At 45.0% G+C, this 15,241-nt stretch overlaps 1 protein-coding gene across 1 annotated transcript in view; it reads left to right on the top strand.

Annotated features, from left to right (window-relative positions):
- Nucleotides 1-8,529: 8,529 nt before the first annotated feature.
- Nucleotides 8,530-15,241, top strand: part of TP53I11 (tumor protein p53 inducible protein 11) — a 98,492-nt gene continuing 91,780 nt past the window's right edge. Inside the window, exon 1 of the mRNA XM_073604167.1 lies at nt 8,530-8,785. The gene's annotated coding sequence lies outside the window, so the exon portion shown is untranslated. The remainder of the gene's footprint in view (nt 8,786-15,241) is intronic.

The following is a 15,241-nucleotide window of genomic DNA, read 5'->3' as shown; positions in this document are numbered from 1 at the left end:
CAACCCTGGATACAATACTTATCTATTTTTATATTTAAAATCTGTATAGGCGAAATTTTGGCTGCCCTTTTTTTTCTTCTTTCTTCTTTTTCTTCCTCCTTCCTCCTTCATCCTTCTTCTTCTTTTTCTTCTTCTTTTTTTTTTTTTTTTTAATTTTTTTTTTCTGGTTGCCTTTTTTTGTTGACCGGACTGTGAAACAAACAATGGTTATGTCTCTACAATGGATAGGGATATTACTCATATTCAGTCATATTAATGAGTATTTTATCTTTATTTGTTTATGTTAGATATGCTATCTTCTTAATATGTACCTTATTTACATATCTGTTACAGTTTTATAATTTGTATGTCTTTGTCATATTATGAGAAAACCAATAAAGAGTAAAGTTTAAAAAAAAAAAAGATAATGAAAGCAGGTCTTGTATTTTTCAATCAAGGTCCATGTTAGGCAGGGAATCTCATTACCTCCTCCTCCCTTTTTAAAAAAAAAAAAAAAAAATAAAAAGACATTTAGAGGTCTGGATATTAAATATGCAAGCCGAAATGTGGGACAGTGAGAGCGCAAAGATGTGAAAGTCAGATCAGATTTCTTTTGGGTGATGGCTGCAGTGTATACCTCGGATATTACTTATTGTAAACACTCGGGTTCTCTTTAAATCCACACTCGTTAACATCGCTCAGTTTGTCATGTTGGGGTCTCGTTGTGGATATATGTGACGCTTGTGAATGAACAGTTGTGCTGGTTTCCTGGAAGTGCGGTTCGTGGCTTATTTATGCAGATCTGGCATAGGAAGAGATGACGGGGTAGACGATGTGTGACCGCAAGTAACCTCTTGTTCAGAGAAAAACATCATTTATAATAAATATGTTTTGCCTGTGACCGTCCGCGGCACTTTCTTGTTTTCATCCTTAAAGCGCACCCTGCGCATTCTCCCCAGTGTGTTTAAACTTCTTGTACCCAGAGATCATATCAGAATAATATTGATTTTGGCTGGATGGCCTTGAGAGGCCCGCAGGTAACTCCAGAGGTCGATGAAGCAACATTGGTATCCGTCCGTCAAAAATGAGAGATTAAAAAAAAAAAAAAAAAAAAAAGTGCTCTTTGTAACTCTTATCTTTCCGATCCATTTTGTCATATATTGTTTTTACACATGTGTTAAAGTTCACATTTTAGGCCTGAAGATTATGTAAAACCCCCTGGAAGATGAGACCTTGTAAGAATAAAATGGTGGCAGTAGGAATTTTTTGTATTGCATGATGTTTCTGCTAATATTTAGCAAATGATGAGGTTACATCAAGTAAATACCGTAGATACCAAATATGTCAAGCCAGAGCAGCCAAGGTTTGACAGCTCTGAACATGGAAGTGCTCAGAGCTAACCACTTCTGTGTTCATACGGATGTTGCTGATATTCCGCCCCTCTCCAACCTGACATCTACCATGGATGTTTCAGGCACCCAGGAGAGAAAGGTAAAATAGACAAGGTTACGTCAAGTAACTGGATACCAAAAATGTCAACCAGTGGCGGCCTGTCCATTAGGCACGCACAGGCGCTGCCCCAACCCCCCCTCCCCCATCCATGCGTCTGGCCCCCTGATCTACATGCAGGGCGTCAGACGCATGGCTACCAATTGGGGTTGTGGGGTGTGTTTTTTTTTTTGTTTTTTTTTTATTATTAGACCTGATCAAATAGGCTTCAGAAAAGGGTGGACGCTGAGCACTGCGCCTGAAGCCCACCCAGTTGTGTGACAATAGCAAATGAATATTTTAACACTGATTCTCCTCCCGGCCGGGAGGTGGGTCATGAGATCCATCACCTGATTGGCTGAAGGAGATCGAATCAGATTGGCCGCCCGGAGGAGGAAGGAGGAGACACAGGGGAACTGAGAAAACGGCAGCCCAGAGAAAACCAGCAGCTGCCCACGAGATGGGGTAAGAGCGGGGCTCTGACTGACAAACCGACCCGGGGTGTGTGTGTGTGTGTGTGGGTGTGGGGGGTGGTTTCTGGTGCCGGACGGATTGTTTGGGCCCCCCCCAAAAAAATTTTTTGTTAAAATAAAAACACCAGCTGCCACCCAGAGCAGCCAAGGTCTGATGGCTCTGAACATGGAAGTGCTCAGAGATGAGCACTTCTGGGTTCATATGGATGTTGCTTATCTCCCACCACTTACCATGGAATTTTCAGCCACCCAGGAGATATATATATATATATATAAAATATATAATAAATGATGAGGTTACATCAAGTAAAAAGATGCCAAATAATATGTGGAGTTAGCGCGGCCAAGGTTTGATAGCCTGAACGTGGAAGTGCTCAGAGTTGAGCCCTTCTGGGTTTATAGGGCTGTTGCTGATCTCCCTCCACTCCCTCTATCCTGACACCTACCATGGAAGTTTTTCAGGCACCCAGGAGAGAAAGTTAAATGGTGAGTGGGGGAGGAGGTGGGTGGCAGCCAGGGCTGGTGCAAGGATTTTTGACACCCTAGGCGAAACTTCATTTTGCCGCCCCACCCCTGACTCCACCCCCTTTGCCCTGCCCATGTATACCCCACCTTTTTAATGAAGTGCCCATCAAATGCAGCCCTGACCAGCGCCCATCAAATGCAGCCCTGACCAGCGCCCATCAAATGCAGCCCTGACCAGCGCCCATCAAATGCAGCCCTGACCAGCGCCCATCAAATGCAGCCCTGACCAGCGCCCATCAAATGCAGCCCTGACCAGCGCCCATCAAATGCAGCGCCCATCAAATTCAGCCTCGCCAGCGCCCATCAAATTCAGCGCCCATCAAATTCAGCCTCGCCAGCGCCCATCAAATTCAGCGCCCATCAAATTCAGCGTCATCAGCGCCCATCAAATTCAGCGTCACCAGCGTCTATCGAATGCAGCCCTACCAGCGCCCATCAATGAATGTTTGCTTGCTTCCATGCATTCAGGAGTCAGGACACAGACACAGTCCTCCGTTGCACCTGTGACACTATGTGCGAACGGAGTGATGGCTGCCTGCTGATGCTGAGACGTAGTTACTTGCTGCAGAGAGAAGAGAGTAGGAACACCAGTGGTTGGGTGCCCTAGGCAGTAGTGTGCCCTAGGCGGCTGCCTAGTTTGCCTAGTGGTAGCACCGGCCCTGGTGGCAGCACCTACACAGAAGTGTTTGTAGCCTGGAGAGCATAGTTCTACAAGTTGGCTTACATGCTGCTCTGTACAGCAGTGCCAGTACAGGGGTTAAAGAGGAAGTAAACCCTTAATTAAAAAAAAAAAAAATCCTTCTCCCTCCTCTGCAAGGTAAAGACATACTGTGCTAGTATGCATCGCACGCTAGCACATTCTGTGATACTTGCCTGCAAACGAAGCCTGCGCTGTCCCCGCTGCAGGCCGCAGCCATCTTCGCCTCTCTTCCTTCTGGGGCCACGGACTCTGGCTCTGTGACTGGCCAGAGCCGCCGGTCACGGCACTCGCTACCGAACAAACAGCACGACCGGGTGCCCATTTCTTCAGAGCGCATGCGCCCATGACATCATTGGCGCAGTATACTGTAAATATCTCCTAAACAGCGCACGGTTAGGAGATATTTTACAGTACCAAATAGGTAATCCTTATTCTAGGTTTTCCTATAGGTACACAGTGTAAAGGGCGGTTTACAACCTCCTTTTTAAAGGCGATCTAATTCCAAGAACAAAACGTAATGTAATGCAGCTCGCCAGTTCTTTGACGTGGTTGCTTTTTGTTTTAATTTTTTTAGATCATTTATTTATTTATTTTTTTTTTTTTGCAAATACAGAAAACGCCCATTGTTCCTGCCAAGATGTGCAGTGTTTGATGTCTTTTTTGATGCTGCAGTTATTTAGTGCTGTGTTACATGCTGACAGTACTTCCTATAGTTGCATATGGTACAAACGGGGTTTCAAAGGCCATCCCTACACAGAGGAGTCTCTGCGGCATTTCATGGCGCACTAGTTAACTTTTTATCGCCATGCAAGGCCCTAATGTTTTTTACATGGTGTAGGGCAGAGGTAGGCAACCTGGGGCCCTCCAGCTCTTGCAGAACTACAAGTCCCATCATGCCTCTGGGAGCAATTGTAACTGCCAGCCTTGCAATGCCTCATTGGGAAAAGTAGTTCCACAACAGCCGGAGGGCCCCAGGTTGCCTACCCCTGGTGTAGGGTTCTGCCGCGTTGCATAGCACACTAGGTCCCCTGCCAACATGCTGTGGATATGGTGTGGAAGCAGTGGCCTCTCTGCAGAGGTCCGATATGCCCCTTGCTGAATCGGAGAGCACATTTCATGCTGATTTGGAGAGCTCTACCCTGGCTGCTTTTTTAAAGCGTAAAGAGCTTTTAAGACTTTGCGTGCGTTTTGATTTGGACTCGCCTGAATTGTATTCAGCTGATTTTAGGCCTTTAAAATGATCAAACAACCGTAGACAATATCATTTTCCTATCTGTTACCATCATGGTAGTAAATTTGCAGCGAGTATTTTGCTTCATTAGATCTAATTCAAACACCTGCATCCAAATCCTGCAGATGTGTTCTAAGAAAACCATGTCAAGAAGCAATACATGAATGACCCTTATGTATGATCATTTAAACTAGTGGGGGAACCTGTTAAATGAAAACAGCCTGGGGCTCACCATACAATTAATCCAACGCTGCATGGCGCACTTATAATAATGCGTTATTACTATGTAATCATCTACCACGGTACATGGCAGGCTAGATAATGTGTAGTGATGGATGAATCTCGTTCAAAACACAGCAAACCTGACTTAAAGAGGAATTGCAGTCTGCTCCACATAATCTGTAATAAAAACATCTGTGCCATTCTGAAGCTTCCCTCCAACCACTCTGCATATTTTATACACAGTTGTGCTCATAAGTTTACATACCCTGGCAGAATTTATGATTTTCTTGGCCATTTTTCAGAGAATATGAATGATAACACAAAAACATTTCACTCATGGTTAGTGTTTGGCTGACGCCATTTATTATCAATCAACCGTGTTGTGTGTTTTTTATTGTCATATTTAAAAAATAAAAAAATAACAGAAACTACCCAAATGACCCTGATCAAAAGTTTACATACCCTGGTTATTTTGGCCTGATAACATGCACACAAGTTGACACGTAGGCCCCTTTTACACTGGGGCGGTAGGTGCGTCGGCGATAAAGCGCCGCTATTTTTAGCGGCGCTTTACCGTCAATTTTGCAGCGCTATTCGGCTGCTAGCAGGGTGCTTTTACCCCCCCCCGCTAGCGGCCGAGAAAGGGTTAAAACCACCGCAAATCGGCGGTATAGCTGCGCTGCCCCATTGATTTCAATGGGCGGGAGTGGTTTAGGAGCAGTGTATACACCACTCCTTCACAGCTCCAAAGATGCTGCTAGCAGGAATTTTTTTAGCGTCCTGCCAGCGCACCGCTCCAGTGTGAAAGCCCTCGGGGCTTTCACATTGGAGAGACAGCAGCGGCTCTTTCAGGGCGCTTTGCAGGCGCTATTTTTAGCATTATAGCGCCTGCAAAGCGCCCCAGTGTTTAAAGGGGTTTGAATAGCTATTAAAGTAACCATCCTCACCTGTGATCTGTTTGCTTGTAATTAGTGTGTGTGTATAAAAGGTCAATGAGTTTCTGGACTCCTGACAGACCCTTGCATCTTTCATCCAGTGCTGCACTGATGTTTCTGGATTCTGAGTCATGAGCAAAAGAATTGTCAAAGGATCTTCGGGAAAAGGTAGTTTAACTGTATAATACAGGAAAGGGGTATAAAAAGATATCCAAGGAATTTAGAATGCCAATCAGCAGTGTTCAAACTCTAATCAAGAAGTGGAAAATGAGGGGTTCTGTTGAAACCAAACCACAGTCAGGTAGACCAACTAAAATTTCAGCCACAACTGCCAGGAAAATTGTTCGGGATGCAAAGAAAAACCCACAAATAACTTCAGGTGAAATACAGGACTCTCTGAAAACATGTGGTGTGGCTGTTTTCAAGATGCACAATAAGGAGGCACTTGAAGAAAGATGAGCTGCATGGTCGAGTCGCCAGAAGAAAGCCATTGCTACGCAAATGTCACAAAGTATCCCACTTACAATACACCAAACAGCACAGAGACAAGCCACAAACCTTCTGGGACAAATTCATTTGGAGGGGATGAGACCAAAATTGATCCTTTTGGCCACAACCATAAACGCTATATTTGGAGAGGAGTCAACAAGGCCTATGATGAAAGGTCCACCATTCCTACTGTGTAACACGGAGGTGGATCACTGATGTTTTGGGGATGTGTGAGCTACAAAGGCACAGGAAATTTGGTCAAAATTGATGGCAATATGAATGCAGTATGTTATCAAAAAATTCTGGAGGAACATTTGCATTCATCAGCCAGGAAGCTGCGCATGGGACGTACTTGGACATTCCAACATGACAATGATCCAAAACACAAGGCCAAGTTGACCTGTCATTGGCTACAGCAGAATAAAGTGAAGGTTCTGGAGGGGCCATCTCAGTCTCCTGACCTCAATATCATTGAGCCACTCTGGGGACACCTCAAACGTGCAGTTTATTCAAGACCGCCCAAGAATTTACAGGAACTGGAGGCTTTTTGCCAAGAGGAATGGGCAGCTTTACCATCTGAGAAGATAAAGAGCCTCATCCACAAATACCACAAAAGACTTCAAGCTGTCATTGATGTTAAAGGGGGCAATACACAGTATTAAGAACTGGGGTATGTAAACTTTTGATCAGGGTCATTTGGGTAGTTTCTATTGCCACTATGATTTTAAAAAGAGTAAACACAGTTGAGTGATAAATGGCTTCAGCCAAACACTAACTATGAGTGAAAGTTTGTGGTGTTATCCATATTCTCTGAAAAATGGTCAAGAAATCATAAATTCTGCCAGGGTATGTAAACTTTTATAAGCACAACTGTATATTGTGATTCTGTACTTGCCAAATATGCATCCCAAATCTCCCTCCACTTTGTCTGGCTGCAGCCATTTTAACTGTGGGCAGCTGAAGCTGCTGCTTGTTCACTTCCTGGATTTACACAAATACAGAGGCACACCTCCAGCTCTGCAGCTCTCATTGGCCCTCTTATGACTCAAGCGAGAGAGCTGTGCATGATGTCATAAGCCTGGGCTTTTTACCAGACAAACAGGAAGTGGGCTATATAAGGTATTTACTGGCAAAAAAAATGTTTTACTATCCAAAGTTAAAACCACAAGCCCAGAAGATTTCATAGATGGAAAGTTGAAAAAATGACGAAAGTTCAGCTTTTAAAGGCGACTGCCATTGAAGGATATAAGGGGCAAATCTTTTCAATTCTGGACATGTTTAGTTCAAATAAGCAAGTTACTGTAAAAAAAAAAATAAAAAAAAATGACATTGTACCAATGCAAAAGAAACCAAAACATAAATCAGGGAGAGGATCTTTGATTTGCAATATCGAGGGCAACATTGAAAATACGCAAATCCTTTAATTGGCATGTTTTGAGGGGGTGTATTACTTAGCGTATAACTAAAGGCAAAACTTTTTTGTTTTAAATAGAGTGTAGACGGATTAGAACCCCCTGTCAGTTTTTATTTTTGTTTGTGCCCCCGTTGGGGAGATTCACCCTCTGTCTGTCCTTTTTTTATCATTTTCAGTGAAAGTAACAGAAAATCCCAAATTTTGGGTTGTCCCCAGAAAAGTAATTGAGGGGAAACCTTCGAATGGGCACACTATCTCTGGTCACCTGGGGTTCCCCAAGAATTTCCTTTTAATTTGCAGGGTTTTCCTCTTACTTCCCATTTTTGGCTATGGGACAGCGAGTGAAAGGAAATCTAACCAATGGGACACAGATGGAGAGAAGAAAAAAAAATCTGAGAGGGGTTAGAACACTCCCTTGCTCTTTCCAAAAAAAATAAATAAATAAAAAACGTGCATATAGTTCTACTTTAAAGCTGAATTCCATTAATTCAGCCACTTTGTAAAAAAATTGAAGGCACACTATGAGCTAAGTCCAAGGAAGTGCATAACATCTCCTGGATTTATCTCTATTTATATGACAGGTTTATGGCTCTGCTGAAGGATACGCAAGGCACTGGGATCTGTGAGAGGAGAGAGGCACACAGAGCAGCTATGCCTGCGACTCCCCTCTGCTGCCCATTCAGAGAAGCCTTTGTATTTTGTGAATAAGTTCACATAATACAAAGGCTTCTGCGATTGGGCAGGAGGAGGGGAGGGGTGGGCACGGCAGCTGCAGCAACTCTACTGGTCAAGCCTAAAAAAAAAACTAGTGATTCGTGAGCTGCCAAAATATATCATTTTTGGGTTAAATACCGCTTTAATGGGCTATTCGTTTTTATCTTCTTTTTGGCTGGAGTTCTGATGTAAGACAACATTCCAGGACAACCTTTTTTTTTTTTTTTTTTTTAAAGGAAGTTTTCCATTTGGGACATATTTAACTCCCATTTCTCAAGTGTATCAAAGCCAAATGGTTTCTACTGGAAGGAAAAACATTTAGTATTTCCTCCCTGCCCCCCACTTGGATGGCTGGTTCCTGTCGCATAGCTGGCATTTCTTGTTTTGTAGCTGGAATATTGCGACGAGAGAAAACAACGGACAGACGCTGTACTCCTAGAGACCCCTCTCGGCGGAGGAAATCCTGCCTCTCTGTGAGTCACTCCCGGGCACAGCCAGCCGTCCCATGCAAAGGCTGTGCAAACATGGAGAAGAAGAGACGTTCTCGGCGCCGCATGAGTTAACCAGACCGAGCTGTTTGTGTACATCTCCTCCGCACGTTGCGTATGTCTCTGCGTAAGTGTGAGCCAATGTTTCTCTGTGGCAGGAATTGGTGAGGTGTTAGCGTCTGCCAAGGACATGCAAATTTAATTCTCTCTGAGTACAGCCGCACGTCTGTTTTTTATTTTTGTGCGAGCGCTCTGTGGGCTGAAATGAACGGGAAGTCGTAGGTTTGAGTGTAAACAGGAAGAGTTGGTGTGCCGCAGAATCCTATCTTCTCTTATCATGTGTGAGTGTCATAAAACTGGTTTGAAATTATTTATACAGTCTGGGCTTATAATGTCGCGTCTCTCTGGAGTAACTGGTCGTTGTTAAATTCCTGGGGCAGTGCCAGGTTTTAGAGCAGCCATTATCAAACCAGAGTTCTGTGGAACACTAGGGTTTCTTCAGATGTTGATAGGAAGTTGCCTAAGCTGCTGGTGATTGACCTCCCATATAATGGTGCCTGCATGGTTTTGGGGCCAAATACATCTGGCAGAGCCAGTAGCGCGCTAATGAATATTTTTGTCTGTAAGGGTGGCATTCTGACCACCACTGTTGAGGGGTTTCTGAATCAAGGTTCTGTGGAACACTAGGATTCCTCCAGAGGTTGCTAAGGGGGTTTCTTGAGGAATGATCACTTTCTGTTCCTCGGATACGTAACAACTGATGCCAATCGGCAAAGATCAAAAGGTGCATTCTTTTCACCTACCTACAATGTAGGTAGGTGAAAATGCCTCTTCATGCTGACCACCGGTGTATAGGGACCTTCTTCACGCTGGCCACCGGTGTATAGGGACCTTCTTCACGCTGGCCACCGGTGTATAGGGACCTTCTTCATGCTGGCCACCGGTGTATAGGGACCTTCTTCATGCTGGCCACCGGTGTATAGGGACCTTCTTCATGCTGGCCACCGGTGTATAGGGACCTTCTTCATGCTGGCCACCGGTGTATAGGGACCTTCTTCACGCTGGCCACCGGTGTATAGGGACCTTCTTCACGCTGGCCACCGGTGTATAGGGACCTTCTTCACGCTGGCCACCGGTGTATAGGGACCTTCTTCACGCTGGCCACCGGTGTATAGGGACCTTCTTCACGCTGGCCACCGGTGTATAGGGACCTTCTTCACGCTGGCCACCGGTGTATAGGGACCTTCTTCACGCTGGCCACCGGTGTATAGGGACCTTCTTCACGCTGGCCACCGGTGTATAGGGACCTTCTTCACGCTGGCCACCGGTGTATAGGGACCTTCTTCACGCTGGCCACCGGTGTATAGGGACCTTCTTCACGCTGGCCACCGGTGTATAGGGACCTTCTTCACGCTGGCCACCGGTGTATAGGGACCTTCTTCACGCTGGCCACCGGTGTATAGGGACCTTCTTCACGCTGGCCACCGGTGTATAGGGACCTTCTTCACGCTGGCCACCGGTGTATAGGGACCTTCTTCACGCTGGCCACCGGTGTATAGGGACCTTCTTCACGCTGGCCACCGGTGTATAGGGACCTTCTTCACGCTGGCCACCGGTGTATAGGGACCTTCTTCACGCTGGCCACCGGTGTATAGGGACCTTCTTCACGCTGGCCACCGGTGTATAGGGACCTTCTTCACGCTGGCCACCGGTGTATAGGGACCTTCTTCACGCTGGCCACCGGTGTATAGGGACCTTCTTCACGCTGGCCACCGGTGTATAGGGACCTTCTTCACGCTGGCCACCGGTGTATAGGGACCTTCTTCACGCTAAAAACCACCTCCCTAATTTAATTCATTTTAGCAGGGGCTTCCTGAGATTTGAAGTTTTGTTTTGAGCATTCCTTTTGAGGTAAAGGATGAGAGACTGCTTTAGAGGCTTCTCCCTAGGATTTTTTTCCTGGTGCAGTACCAAGTTTTAGAGCAGCTATCTCCACCAGGGCACTGTGGAACCCTAGCAAATGGAAAATTGTTCCTCTTGCGGGACTTTAAAAGGAGACCTACTCTAGAGTAATAAAAAGTATGGAGAGTATGTTTGCGATGAGGCTAGGTATTGTGTGTAGACCTAAACAAATCTACAATACATGGGGTAAAAGTACAGGGGAACATAGGGAATTACAGGATTAACAATTGTAGAACTCCGGTACATATGGAACACACGGGGAGTACCCAACGCGTTTTGAGATATGCTCTTCTTCAGGGGTGTCCGATTGGAATCAGTACAAACAGAGGTATGTCTATAATTAAAGACTGTAATGAACCAGATGTAAAACATTCAAACGATCATAATCAACATGAAAAAGATGTAACCATAATTGTAAAGACAATTAATTAAAAACAGTAAGTACAGACCATATAGTATTGCTTGGAAGGATGTATGTATTGCTGCATCCATTAGAAACATTCGAGGAAAGGGGTTGGGAGGGACATATCACCACTGAACGCTGAATGTGTGCTCGCTCCTGGTCCAGATTGGGCAGGCCGTATGAGCTGTGTCCCAGTGGGGCCACCGGGGGGGGTTAGGGTGGCTCCACTGGGACACGGCTCATACGGCCTGCCCAATCTGGACCAGGAGCGAGCACACATTCCCTTCTCTCCCCTCCTCCCAGGACCGGCTCCCCCTCAACACCGGACAGGACCCTGCCCATACGGCATCAACCACCTGTTCCAGATACCCTCCGTTTTTTTCCTTTTTCCATTTTTTAATCCACGTTTACCTTTTTTGCTGTTCCATATTTTTTTTTTTTTTTCTTCATGTGGGACAAATGCCACCCATTACCCCAGGATCCCCCCCAGGTGTATGTACAGCCTCGCCTTGACCCTCCCATACCCCTTTGTCTTGCAGATTGGAGCTTTACCCCAGGACCTCCTACTACACCTAGTGGTGCTTTCTGTCACCCTCTGTTGGGGAATACCTCACCCCCCCCCCCCCCAGTGGCTCCACTGGGACACGGCTCATATGGCCTGCCCAATCTAGACCAGGAGTGAGCACACATTCAGCGTTCAGTGGTGATATGTCCCTACCAACCCCTTTCCTCGAATGTTTCTAATGGATGTAGCAATACATATATCCTTCCAAGCAATACTATATGGTCTGTACTTTTTACTTGTCTTCACCATTATGGCTACATCTTTTTCATGTTGATTATGATCGTTTGAATGTTTTACATCTGGTTCATTACTGTCTTTTTAATTCTAGACATACCTCTTTTTGTGCTGATTCCAATCAGACCCTCCTGAAGAAGAGCATATCTCGAAACGCGTCGGGTACTCCCCGTATGTGTGTTCCATATGTACCGGAGTTCTATAAATGTGAATCTTGGTGTATTGTACTGCACACATTTTTCTTTGTCTGTATTGCAACTGTTTCTTGTCATTACCGCGCATCCTGTAATTCCCTATATTCCCCTGTACTTTTACCCCATGTATTGTAGATTTGTTTAGGTCTACACACAATAAATACCTAGCCCCATTGCAAACATCATACTCTCCATACTTTTTATTACTCCAGAGTAGGTCTCCTTTTAAAGTCCCGCAAGAGGAACAATTTTCCATTTGCTCAGATTCATTGGGATGTGGGTGACCCTACCCCATAGACCAACTTGGAACCACTCCTATTTTTCTCCTGTAGAAACCTAGGGTTCCTCCAGAGGTTGCTAGGGGTTTCCTTGAGCTCTAGCTGATATAAACTCCCATCTAATGCTGCCCTGCATGGTTTTGAGGCCAATGACCCTTTTAGCTGTCTTCCTACTGACCACCAATGTAAGAAGCATTATTCAAACAGATCACCTTTTCTTCCCACTGGCCACCAATGTAAGGGGTGTTCTTCCTATCGGTCCTCTCATGAGTTCATTTTAGTAGGGGTTTTCTGAGACATGAACATTATTTTGAGGGTTCCTTTTTGTGTTGAGAGGCTGCTTTAGAGGGTTATCCTGGGAAATTTTATTGGGTTTCAAGTGTCAGGTCTCACTATAATAGCTGGTTGTCTAAGTTTCTGGGTCGGTGCCAGGTTTTAAACAAAGCCGTTCTCAACAAAGGTTCTGTGGAACACTAGGGTTCCTCCAGAGGTTGCTAGGGGGTTTCTTAAGCTGTGGCTGACTTGAACTCTCATCCGATGGTTCCTGTGTGGTTTTGGGACCAGTGCCATTTGGCAGTGCTGGCTGCATAAAGCCAATAATAATTTTTGTTGTTGCTGTCCGAAAGGACAACATTCTTCCCACTAATATCACTTCTGTTTTGGACCAACCCTTTTAAGGAAAAATTTTGTAAAATGCAAAAGCAAATCTTAATCTGATGTAGCTAATGTGTCATTCACATTAGTGCTGCCTCCTTTTTTCCATGGCCAGAACTGGATTGCTGAAGGGATGATATGCAGACTGTATTAAACCTGGAGTTGGCTTAAATGATCAGATGTTACCAAATGATGCCATCCTTCAAGAATGTAACTACGTTTGACAGTAGAATTGGGTCTTTGTATAAACATCCAAGAGAAGTGTGGCAGGTTGTGCTTCCAGATGCCCTTTTTTTTTCCTTCAAGAAGTGCCAGCAAGGGTGATGTGCCCTTTGGGATGCCAATTAGGAGCATGACAGGGTGCACTCTTCCTGTTGGGCTCCAAAATAAAGTGTTTGGCAGCCCACCTCCTATTAAAGGGGACTTTGCAATACTTTTTTGCTCAATCTCTTGGGAAAAAAAAGTAACCATTGAGCTCCAGTCCAGTGACTTTGCCTAGGCTGAGATGTCATTATTCTGCTGCAGGTAGTGGGAAGCATTTCCTTTTTAGTCTCTTCTCCCCTCGTAATCCAACTGCAACATTGTAACATTGGGGACGCCTATTCCCATGACAGCAAAGAGTGTATTGCTCCTCACCTTGGAGGTAAAGGGCAATTCCCCCAATGGGCACAGATATATTATATGGCAATAGCTACAGCTTTTATTAAACAGCCAAGCTGCAGTCAGATGGCTTTGCCTAGGCTGATATAATGTAATTGGTCTGCTGCAGGCTGTAGGGAGCAATTCCTCTGTCTCTTATCCCCCAGAGATCAGACTGCAACATTGGGGACACCTATTCCCATAACAATGAAGAGTGGATTTCCCGTACCTTGGAGGAGAAGGGCAATTTCCCCAATGGGGCACAGATATAATAATGTATGGCAACAGCTTTACTTTTCAAAATGATACAGCTTTTATCAATAAACAACCAAGCTCCGGTCAGGGGACTTTGCCTCGGCTGAGGTGATGTCATTAATCTGCTGCTTGCAGTAGGAATATTTTCCTTTTAGTCTCTCCTCCCCTGTGATCAGACTGCAACATTGTATTATTGGGGACACCTATTCCCATGACAGAGTGGATTTCCCCTCACCTTGGTGCCCATTGGGAAAATTGCCCTTCACCTCCAGCCTTTATCCATTTAAACAGCCAAGCTCTGGTCAGAGGACTTTACCTAGGCTGAGATAATATAATTAATCTGCTGCAGGCAGTAGGGAGCATTTCCTCAGTCTCTCCTTCCCCAGAGATCAGACTGCAACATTGTATCCTTGGGGACACCTATTCCCATGACCACTGTCTAAGGTGTTCGTTTTATGAAACTGTGAACAGCAGTGATCCCGAGGACCGCCGCTGATCTCGGCTCATAAACTGTTTATGAAACGGAGATGATCGGGGAGAACATGTCCGATTATCTCCGCACACCGAGAATCTGTCATTGACTGATAAAAACTGACAGTTTATGAAGGTGCGATCTCAGCACTCCACTGGCAATCTGTGTCAGAATTCACACTCCCCAAATCACCAGCTCAGAGGTGGAGAATCCGAGTGAAGAGAGAATCCCGGGGGAACTGAGGAGGGAACAAAGATTATTGACCCCCCCCCAGACAGTAACCATGTCCCCCTGTCATGTATGTATGTATGTGTGTCTATGTAAATAAATAAAAAAAATATATATATATTTATATAATATAATTATATATATATATATATATATATATATATATATATATATATATATATATATATATATATATATATATATATATATATATATATATAAAATATGCCATGCCCCCATTGGGGTCGCTGAATATTGTGGGTTGCCATGCATCCATCTCTCAGGCCCTCAGAGACCTAAAACAGTCCATAAGCTTTTTTTTTTTTTTGTTTTTTTCTCTTTGAGGGGATTGAACTTGGATGGGAAAGGGAAATTATGGGATGCCCAGAAAGATTCATTATAACTTGCTTGGGACTACTATATACACTCCTGTCTTTTCTCTCCAGCACAACTCTTGCTTAAGACCTCTTCTCCGTCACGCCTCCAGCACTTCACTTGCTGCAGATTCCCGGACCAGCTAGCGCCACATGGTTAGGCCTGACCTTTTAATTCGGCCAGGCCTCAGTGAATTACCTTTTGCGGGCACGGGCCCCAGGCCCCTATGATGCAGAAATGGTTCCGGTGCTAACTGTCCTCAACTCGGCTACTGATCCCAGTAAACCCTCTCCAGGCCCTGCCAGCCCTCTTGGCTGCAGCTGC

This window comes from Aquarana catesbeiana, linkage group LG11 (assembly GCF_042186555.1).
Source record: "Aquarana catesbeiana isolate 2022-GZ linkage group LG11, ASM4218655v1, whole genome shotgun sequence".
Taxonomy (NCBI): domain Eukaryota; kingdom Metazoa; phylum Chordata; class Amphibia; order Anura; family Ranidae; genus Aquarana; species Aquarana catesbeiana.
Note: the sequence above shows the minus strand (reverse complement) of the source record. Positions and strands in the feature narration are given on the sequence as shown.